Below are 11,212 nucleotides of genomic sequence, written 5' to 3' on the forward strand. Positions count from 1 at the left end.
TGGTTGTGGGTTTTCACGATGCTGCATGGAATGAGCTTGGTGGGTCTCAGCCTAGGGAGCCCCCGGCAGAGTTGGCATGGTTGGCATCGACTGCCCGCCCGCCCCCACCTTGCTGGCTGAGCAGCGAGGCCAAGGAGTTTGCAGGCTAGAGACTAAACTGCCCTGTCAGCCCACTGGGGGGCAGGCGGGGGGTGGGGGCAGTGATCTGTGGGGCGTTTCTAATGCAGCCTTCGCTGCCAGCCCTGCACCCAAATGACCCGAGGAAACTCCCCGCTCTGTCCAGCATCCGGCATTTCTCCCTCTGGACCCCTGGGATCCAGGCCGCCCCTTCATGCTGACGCAAGTGGTAGGACACCTGGCAGGCCCCCACCAGGCAGCGCCCATACCGTGCCCTAGACTCTGACCGTTTCAGCACCTGCTGTGCCCTCGTCCCAGCCACCCACCTGCCTCCCCGCTGGTGGGCCCCAAAGAGAAGCAAATCGGCGCTGAGGAGCAGTGCAGGGGGACGTGGCACCACCAGCCTCTGGTTTAACGGCCCCCCCAGCTGTGCCCGGCGGAGTGAGGCCAGGGCAAGTTGGGCTGTGGCATTGAGCCATTTCAGGAAGTTAATTCACTCCTGAACCAGTGTGGCTGCAGCCCGTCCCCCTGGGCGGGTAGCTGGGTGCTCTCTGCTGGGCATCCTATGCCTGTACAGGGCAGCTTGGCTGCTTATGTAAGTGGCAGTGTAACACGGCTGGTACCCAGCCCGATGCATACGTTGCCCTGGACGTGTCCTCGTGCCAGCCGACTCAGGCTACTGGGGGAGCTGTGGACTCCCCCTGGGCCTCTCCACACCTGATCAGGCTCCGAGTACCAGAAACGTACCTGCGTTATGAGGGCAGAGACCCCAGATTTCACGGCTGCTGCTCACTGCCAGCCAGGCGGATTAGTACATGGCAAGCCCAGCCAGTGTTACAAGGCATGAAACAGGATACACATCCTCATAGGGACCTTCTGTGCACCGGCAGGAGGCAACAGGGGCAGTGATTTACAAAGCGCCAAACCCCAGCACAGGGGCTGAGGGCTGGTTTCCAAGCCCCTTTTCACACCGGTGCAGCACGTTGTAAAAAGTGCAAATAGCCCCAGTGTAGACCAGCCCTGGACCAGTGGTTCTTAACCCCTGTACTTTTGTGGGCCGCATATGCAGCTGTCTGTGTTATGTGGGCTGCATCTACACAATCTCTAGACTGCCTGTATGCCCAGAGGATGTTCCCTGGCCTGCAGCTGTGTGCTGACTAGGCCAGAGGCGGAGAACTACTGGCGTAGACAAACTGTACTGTGGGCCAGCTCAGCCGGGATCCAGCAGCTACACCAGGCCCTGAGATTGCCCACAGTACAAAGCCCTGGCTGGGATGATTTAATTGGGGATTGGTCCTGCTTTGAGCAGGGGGTTGGACTAGATGACCTCCTGAGGTCCCTTCCAACCCTGATATTCTGTGATTGTTCCTCGTGAAGCAAAAAGAAAGCAGGGGGGTTGGCAAAGTGCTGGCCCAGGTACAGCAGGGCAGAGCAAAGCCGGCACGAGCCACGTCTCACCTGCCTCCCAGCCAGAGTCAACTTGTGATCAGCAGGCCAGCAACCACCCAGTAAGCATCTAGCAATTGCATTGGGGGGAGCTGGGAGTCGGGACTCCTGGGTTCTATCCCCGGGCCAGCCGCTGACTGGCTGCATGATCCTGAGCAAGTTACTTGACTTTGTACCTGTTTCCCATCAGTGAAATGGGGAAGCTTGGCCCAAGGCACAGGAGATGTGTGTTGTCATTAGCATTGTAACATGAGCTGTCCCGGGGCTTCCTACCAGGGCGGCTCGGAAACCCACAACCCTCTTGCACAAAAAGCTGGTCTCTGGCAGGCCTTACATGGGCGGGGCCTGGGTTCGGATCATCCCTCACGGAGCAGCCCTGCTGCGTATTGGGGGGTGGTTGAGTTCATGGGGAGCCCAGCACTGGGACCCCAGGGTTCTCTTGCCACCTCTGCTCTTGTCTCACTGCCTATCCTTGCCCCAGTCTGTGCAGGGGGGGGAACGCTCACTGCCCGGGGGGGCTGCGGTAATTAGTCAGCTCCGCTGTTGGATCCTCAGCGGCGAGTGGGCTTAGGACAAGGGGCTCGGAGCGTCTACACAGGCACGGGGGGAGCTGGTCGGTCACTCCTCTGACAGGAGCTGGGCTGAGCAGAGGCCCTGAACCGGGCTGCCGTCTGCTCAGACCCCCGGGGGCCGTAGCAGTTGCGGGGACGCATTTGCAGTCCTGCCAACGTGTTCCGATCCTGTCGGGTCCAGCCAGGCTGGGACCTGACTCCCCCCACCCCCATCCCGAATGCCAGCGGCGGTGCGGGCTGGTCTCCACCATTACAGGGTGGCAGGATCAGGCCCTTGGGTCCGCTGGCTCCGCGCTCCCCTCCCGCCTGCACCGGGGGCCCGGCCGCGTCCTGTGCGCGGGTCTCGCTAGGCAGAGCTGAGCGCCAAAGAGAGGAGCGGGCTCCAGCGGGCTGCATTGGTGTCCGTGTCCAGGAAGAACCACGGCTCTGAGCAGAAGCCGGATCCACCCCACGTGAAACTTCGGGGCAGGGGAGGAACAGCCGGGGGTCCCAGTAGCTGCTGCCTGCCCACCGTGCTTGTCCCTAGGGTGGGGCAGGGGAGGTGGCCGCTCCCCATTCTCTCCACCCATCTCTAGCGCTGCACATGCGAGGGGGCTCCGCGGCAGAGCCCTGGCTATGGGGAGCGGAGGGGCACCAGCGCTTCACCTCCCACCCTGCAGTGGGGCACTGGAAGTGAGGGGATGGGTGGGGGTGCCTTGCCAGTGGGGAGCCCCCCAGCCCGAGCCGGGAATCCCGTGACCCTTCTCTGCCCTGCGACAGAGCGCAGGGGAGGGGATGGCGGCTTTGGAGCGCAGTACGCGGCAGCGTCGGGAGGGGATCAGAGCGGTGGGGCTGGGGGTGCAGCAGCGGCCCTGGGCTTTGCAGTTTGGGTCAGTGGCTCTCAGCCCCCCCCGCTCCAACCTGCTCCAGCGCCCCCGGATGGAACCCGCCGAAGCGACGTCCTACGGGGGCTCCCCGGGTCAGTCCGGGCGCTGCCCAGGGAACAGGTCCTGGCGTCGGGGATCTGGGCGGTGCGCCCCTTCCAAGGCGCCGTCGCGCAGGCCAGACATGTGTCCTGTGGCCTTCCACAGAGAGAGACTGCCGCCCTTCGCAGGCAAAGCCTCTCTGCTCGAACTGGAGCGCAGCGCGCTCTGGGGACCCTCCCTGCCGTGGGCCGAGCCCACAAAGGGGGGAGGCTGCCCCCTGCCTGAATATTGAGTTGGTTTTTCAAGAGCTTTGTGCCTGCCAGCTCCTGGACCCCTGTAGTACAGAATGCAAATGAGTGGGGCCTAGTGGTTAGAGCGCAGGGGTGATGGGGGCTCGGACTCCTGGGTTCTATCCCTAGTTCTAGGAGGGGATAGCTGTGTGGAGGGGGGCTCAGACTCCTGGGTTCTATCCCTAGTTCTAGGAGGGGATAGCTGTGTGGAGGGGTGTGACGAAGCGGGACTGTTCTTAATGTTTCCCCTGAATATTGTGGGGGTGCCTCAGTTTCCCCTAGGCAGTTCTTAAGTCTCTATGGGGTGGGGTAAGGGTGTATGATCATTGCAGAGCCCTAGAGGGCAGGTGCGTGCAGGGGTCTGGACACAGAGAATGGCCAGCACCCTGTTTCCTGGACCTAATGGCCTGGCCCTTCCCCCCTGCAAGGTGAGAGCTAAAGGGTTGGAGAACAAAATTATCTGGTGACCTCCTGGCCCGGGACAGGGACAAAGCCCAGAGGAGGAGGGGCTGGAGGGGGAGTCAGTTTGGGGCTGGCTGGGGATGTGGAGTGAAGGGCAAACGTGGTTGTCCGGCTCACTGCCCCCCAAAATGGACCCAGCTGAGGGGTCCTGTTCCCTGCACCTGCAAGCTCTGTGTTAGACCATGTCCCTGTCATCTAATAAACCTTCTGTTTTACTGGCTGGCTGAGAGTCCCGTCTGACTGCGGAGTTGGGGGGCAGGACCCTCTGGCTGCCCCAGGACCCCGCCTGGGCGGACTCACTGTGGGAAGCGCAGGGAGGGGCAGAGGAGGCTGAATGCTGCGAGGTCAGGCCCAGGAAGGTGGAAGCCGGGTGAGCTGTGTGTCCTGCAGACAGGCTGCTCCCAGAAAGGCGACTGCCCCAGAGTCCCGACTGGCTTCATGGGGAGCAGTTCCAGAGTATCGCCCAGGGACTCCGTGGCAAGGGGGACTCCTGGGTTCTATTCCTAGTTCGGGGGGGGGGGGGAATGGAAATGCTGCATTCGAGGTGGGGGCTGTTAATCTCTTCTCTCCGCAGTCTGAGTACAGCGGAGCATGAGACTTCCCAGGTGTGTGGGGGGAGGGGAGTCACTTTTGGATCCCACCAAAGACCCTGCCCACCCCCATGTCCTGAGCCAGTGCAGAGCACACAGTTCCCCCCCCCCCCCCCCCGTTGTGCCTATATATGGTAGTTGGCATGTTCTTGTGAGGCCGGCTGCCGGCTGACGCCAGCATGCACCACCGGAACGCTGACGTCCCGCGCCGGGGAGGACTCCCCATGTCAGTGTGCGGCTGCCGGACAACGCCCCCGTGGGCCCCATCCATGCCTCTGCCAAGCTCCCGCTCCCAGCCACTTCCTGGCCAAGCCCCCAGTGATTGGAACCAGCTGTGCTGCTGAGCCTGGCTTCCTCCCCGCCCCAGGGACGGCAGCGCGCCAGGTGGCTCTCCGCTGCCCTCGCTGCACCTTCGCCTGCACCATGCGTGTCCCGGGGGCTTCTCCAGGGGGACAGAGGCCCCCTGAGCCATGGCACCCTGCCCGCTTAGCCGGTGCCCTGCGGGTGTCAGCCCGGCTTGCTGCTGGGCTCGCTCCTCGCCTGCTGTAGCGGCAGCGGGCCAGGCTCTCGCGCGTCCTGGTTCTTGGCAATCGGAGCAGCCACCACAGGCACAAGGCCCGGGAGGGGAGGGCGGATACCTGGCAGAGGGGCTGTGGCCCGTGGTTCAGGCAGGGAGCTGGTTCTGTTCTGGGTTCTGCTGGTGAAACCCTTCACTCCGGGGGAGCCATGTTGCTGCTCCCTGCCTCAGTTTTGCCGCCTGTGAAATGGGGGAGAATGTGAAGCGGAACGATGGGCTTGGGGTGAAGGCACGCCTGGCCTGCAGGCTTCTTGCTCTAACCACTGGACCCTGCTCCCCTCCCAGAGCTGGAGATGGAGTCCAGGTCCTGCAGACCCACTTGGCTGGGCTGAGGGCACCCTTGGCCAGCTGCAGCCTCCAGCTCGTTGAAGACAATGGGGTGGGGGAGGGTGGTTCCCAAGATATGGGTCTCTGATGTCCGTGCATGAGAGCAGTGATGCTACAGAGACAGGAAACTGGCAGGGGCAGCTGCCTCGCTTGCCAGGCGTCCACCCAGCCGATCCTGCTGCATTCGGCCATCCCAGGGAGCACAAACCGCTGACCGAGAGAGAGAGAGAGAGAGGCTTCTAAACCGGTTAAGAGTAAACCCAGCAGCCAACTTGTCCCAGGCCCACCTGCAACATAGGGAATTCAGGCTGGCTTGTATCTTCTGCTGCCAGCCTTGAGAGACCCCCTCCCCCGGCGATGATTTAGCTCCAAGCTGCCTGAAATCTTCCTCTTCCTGTGCCCATGACGGGTGTTAACTCTGGGTTCTCGCTGGCCTGTAAGCCGTCGCTGCTGTTTGAGGCGCCGTTCTGCAGCCGGGGCAGGAGACCCAGCACGCAAAGCTCCCGCACACGCAGCCTCGGGTCATGCCTGAGAGAGGCTCTGAGAGTCCAGTGCTCGTGCTGCGCTAGGTTCAGCTCCTGGCCCTGCTCCCCGCTTCCTTGGGCAGACCCCCAGCTGTAAACCAGGGTGGCGATGGTGCGTATCGACCTGACCTGGGAGCGCCTAGGGGCAGGGACCGTTTGATGTGCTGTGTAGTGCAGCGTCCGGCCCCACAGGGCCCAGGTCTCCCTCAGCGGCCTCTCGGGGCTAGCATGATGCACCTAGTGATCGGGAACTGGACCAAATGGCTTCTCAGGTGCATGGTGGGTTCCCCGCCCGCTCCTGCTGGGGACTCTGCTCCCCCGCAGAGTGTGCAGCCCGCAGGTGAGGCGCTGGCTTGGCGGCAGGGAGGGAGCCACGCCCAAGGGAACTGACGTGGGAGGGGGAGAAGCCGGGAGGCTTTAGCTGTCTCAGGGACCAGGAGTTCCATACCCACATGCAGCCAGGCAGGGCCTCCGTCTTCTGAAGGTGCTAATGGGCGCTGCCCAGCTTTGGACTCCGTGGGCCTGATTCTCAGAGGCGCTGAGCACCCGCAGCTCCAGGTGAAGTCAATGGGAGCTCAGCACCCTCTGGGAGCTGGGCTCCTCAAACCTGGGGCCAGCGCGGGAGCCCCTGCTGGGTCAGCCAGTCAGCTCTCCCCCTTACTCTCATTCATCTGCACGAGCGAGGATGGCGCGAAATTAACACACTTCCAAGATCATCTTTCCCTTGGTTTCTCTGGCGGAGGCGGTGCGACTCTGGGGCTGCTGCCAGCAGACACGAATGTTTCCATTTCCCCAGCCAGGGTCCTTCTTGCTCGGAGGAAACTCCGCTGGGACCCCCTGATGCATCATTCACAGATTATTCCTGACCAGGCGGGAAGTGCGCTTGGCCGCTGTACTGACGCTCCCCAGCTTGCTCGGAGAAGCAGCGACGTGAGTGAACTCCCCGACCTGCTGCTTGCCTGGCACACGCTGGGTAGCATGTGAAAGTGGGCCAGGAAATCTGACGCGGTGTCACGGTGCGCCCGTCGGCGGGGTCCCTCTGCTGGCTTGTGTGGGTGACTCGGAACCAGCCCAGCAGCTGCCCACCCTGCCTGCATGGGCCCATTCGCTCCAGGAACCACAGTCTGCAAACGGCACTTCAGCACTTTTGTGCTGGTCCAAAGGGGTAAGAGAGGCAGCCGCTGGGACTGGCACCCTCTCTTTGCCCTACGCTTCCTGGACTGCAGACGAGCTTCCTGGATACGCAGCTTTCCCTGGGGACAGGTTATCGCAAAAAGCTCGTGTGCATCCCTCTGTGCAGCTGCTGGTCCTAGAGACAGGAGCTTCCTGGCCTGACCCTCAGAGGCCGACCCTCTGTGCCATCAGTCAGCCTCTCCTGCATTTCCAGAAGCCAGGGGAGTTTGAATTCCCTGCACCATAGTCCTTGGCATCTCTTAGTAGCAAGACCACTCCTGTGCCCCGGCTGTCCATGGCAGTAGGGACAGGACTTGGCACCAATGTGCTCGCCTTTCCATCCAGGGATTGCCAAGTGCTTTAAGCAGGTGGGTGTTGTTAGCCGTTCCCCACAAATGGGGAGACGAAGGCACCGGGAAGTAACTTGCCCACGGGCGCCTGGCAAGTCTGTGGCAGAATGGGCCAGGGGGCTAGTGGCCCAGATTTTAGAGTCCATTACTTTTGTGTGCCAGACCTCCTTAAGGTGTCTCAAGGCACCTTAAATTAGTGACAATTTCTGAAGACATGAACCTGATCCCGGCTCTTATTGTTCGACAACACCGCCTCCCTGTGTCACTAGTCTCCGTCTAACTCCATGAGACTAGCCCTGTTTGCCAGAAGGCACCAGATGGCAATCAGGCTACTATGCCTTCAGATCCTAGGCCACCTTTGAACTGATGCCCTGGCAGTGAAGAGTTCAGAGTCCCTGTTAGCCATTCAGCTGTTAGTGCTCAGGTTTCAGACACATAAATCCTGAAGCAAAGCATCCTCTTGGGAACATCCCCTGACAGTCAGACTCACCAAGCTTCAATTCTTTGGAGCCTGATACTTGGATACATCGCATTTCTGTGGTGGATTTCTGTCATCTGAGAATTGCAAAGCCTCTTATGATTAGCTAGTAAGTCTTCAAATCCCATCTCCTCCCCCGTGAAACGGATAAGTATAGACCCCATTTTAGGGACGGGAAAACTGAAGAATGGCGAGGCAAAGAGAGTTGCTCAGTTCAATTATCCTGAGTCCTATTCAGACAATCATTAGAGATTCTGGGTGCCCCATCTCAAAAAAGATAGAATTCGGAAAAGTGCAGAAGGGTCTGGAACAGCTTCCATAGGAGGCGAGGTTAAGAAGATGGGGGCAGGTCATCTTAGAAAAGAGACGACTGAGGTGGGATGTGATAAAGGTCGATAAAATCAAGCATGACGTGGGGAAAGTGACTAGGGAATTATTTACCTGTTCGCATGCCACAAGAACCAGGAGTCACCCATCGAAATGAATACTCCTCAGGTTTAAACGAACAGGAGGAAATATTTCTTCACATAAAGCACAGTGAGCCTGTTGAACTCATCGCCAGGGGATGTTGTGAAGGTCAAAAGTATCACTGAGTTCAGAAAGGAAATCAAGTTCCTGGAGGATAGGTCCATTGACAGCTATTAGCTAAGGTGGTCAGGGACACAGCCGCCTTCTTTGAGTGTCCCTAACCCTCTGACTGCCAGAAGCTGCGACTGGATGACAGGGGGGTGGATCACTTGCTGATTGCTCTGTTAATTCCCTCTGACACAGGATACTGGTCTAGATCAACCATTGGTCTGACCCAGTCTGGCTGTTCTTATGTATTCCTGGGAATGAACCCTGCTGCTGTCCTGGCCAAATTCCAACTGTTCTAATTAAATTCTGCCTCTTTAAATCCCTGCCTGCATGTTGCATTTTTCCTGTATTAAATTGTTGCCCTCAATCCACCCCAGCGGTGGCTGCATTCTGTTACGCCCCCATTCTCCAGGAGGGGACCTGCGTCATAGAGACTCAGTGGTTTGCCGAAGAGTCTATGGCAGAAGTGGGAACCGAACGGCAGCCTCCTGAGTCCTAGGTTAATGCCTTAACCATTGCTCCACCCTTCCTCTCCTCCGTAGCCCGTGCTCAGAGTGGTATCTCTATGGGAAGCCCCACCGCACAGTGGAAACATCTGGCTTGGACACACACAGTTCCTCGGCAGACGAAATAAACGCCGTGACCTATTTACTTGCTAAGGGTTAAATTCCACCCGCAGTTAAAGCCATGTAACCTCTAACCCTGGATGTATATTTAGCAGCTTGTATATTAGAGGCTTCTCCATTTCCCTCCACCCTGCGCTCTGTTCCTCATTTTGCCTTTTCCTTATTTACCGAGAATACGATTTATTTATCCAGCGTAGGGCCCTCCTGAGCCAGTGGATTGGAACCGCTGGAAGGATCACCCAGCGATCCAGCCCACAGACACATTCCCCAGCCCAGCCGCCCTGGGAGGCCAGCCAGGAACTTAGCACAAACATGTAATAAAAACGCATCTCCTTACGCAGTTGCTTTTATAAACGTGAGCATTTAAACAAATCCAGAGCTTAGGCTAAAAATATTTTAACAATAGGAAAATGCATAAATCTTTCCAGCAGCTAACTTACCAATCTGTGAAATTCTCCTTTCTGTCTGCTGGACTGGTGCTGCCTTAGCAAACTGGGGCTGGGCCGCACCGTGAGAGGTGGTCGGGCAGAGAAGAGGGACCCCAGGGGGTAGATTATAGAGGGATTGATCCTGCAAGGTGCTGTGTGATTTCTGCAAGGCCAGTGAGATCTGAGGGCATTTGGTAACTCAAAGCATGCCTGGAAAAACCTCCTCCTAGAAGTGATTCTGCATCCTGGCCTTGTCTACACACTGAAGCTGCAGACCAGTGTAGCTAAACCGGTGCAAACCACTGTGTGGACGCTCTTATGTTGCTTTAAAACGGGCCTGTGTCGGTTTAACTTACATTGACGTTTACCAGTATGAAATGGGTTTAAATCAAATTAAGAGCATCCACACTGGGTTTTGCACCAGTTTAACTAAACTAAACTGACTTTTAAATGCAGCTCTAATAAATAGAGACAGGTTTGTGTGTGGAGCTGACTGAGGGCTGGGATTCTCTAAAGGAGCAGACGGTTTTGGACCCCTGAAATTTCTTGGCTTGTGGGCCCCCAGCACTCCTGTGAAAATGAAGCAAGGCCTGTCCCTGAGGGGAGGGTGTATCACAGGCTCACCCATCGGGACCAGGCTGGTTAGTGGCTGAGTATGCAGCCCTCTGTGATCTAGGGGACTCTGGGAATGTAGCTGCTGTGGTTAAAGTGAATAATGGCACCTTTTGACTGGGCTGTAGAGACTGACCTCCGCATGCAAAGCTGGTTTGGATCTGGAGCTAAATTTAAAGGGGGTGTCAATGTTTGCACAATAGAGGCCTCATTGCTAACTGCAGCCATTGGGCGCTCTTCGAACACAAGACTGTAACTGTAAGATCTGGTTCTGCGCCAGCGGGGCCATCTGAACCCAGATCCAGACTCCCCAAAGCAGGCCAGGAGCTAGAGTTCTGGTTCTCCCAACAATTCCCCCGTGGTGGCTGAAACAGTGACTTGGGCCAGGGCCACGTGTGTGAGGGTGATTGCTCTGGCTCATCTGTCCCCAGAGCCAGGCTGTGTTGTCTTTCTGTTGAATTTTGTGATTGCTTTCTGCTCTCAATGGCACGTCACTGGATTTAACCCCTGGGGCCGAGGAAACCAAACCCTGCTCTCGGTTTTGTTCTCAGGGGCTTAGCTGTTTTTATGTCCAGGCTCCCAGAGCCCTATGGTATTGGATTAATATTTTCTCCTCTTTGTGCGTCTCAAGTTACAGGAAAGGGAGCTGGGGTCCGTTCCCCTTTCACCAAGGCCTTCGCTTTGCTGTACACCCCAGCCTCTTGACATTTCAGGGTGGCAGCCTGCAAAGAACTTGGCTCCTCCTTTTCTGGAAAGCCCAGCTCCATCACATGCAGCATGAGGGAGAGTCCCCCTTAGCCCTTTGCAGTGTGGGGTGAATGATAACCTGGAGGCAGTTCTGATTCTACCCAGCAGAAGGCAATGGCCAGTGATCCTTCGTCACCGGTAGCATCACAGGAGCCTAGTCTGCCTATTGTGGGAAGGGAGCACGCCAGCAAGCTAGAGGCAAGGCTAGGGTACAGCCCACAGGAGGGGTGGACTCTGGTGCCCTCCCTACCCCATAAAGCAGGGGCTGGGGTAGAGGAAAGGGCATGGGGACATCCCGAGGAGGGTGGAGACACCAGGGCTGGGGACAGCCCAGAAGGGAGTGTGCAGCCTGTGGAAGACGGCTGCACGAGATCCTGGCATGGTGGGAGTCTCCTCCCCGCAATGGCAGAGG

This window comes from Eretmochelys imbricata, chromosome 20, assembly GCF_965152235.1.
Source record: "Eretmochelys imbricata isolate rEreImb1 chromosome 20, rEreImb1.hap1, whole genome shotgun sequence".
Lineage (NCBI taxonomy): Eukaryota > Metazoa > Chordata > Testudines > Cheloniidae > Eretmochelys > Eretmochelys imbricata.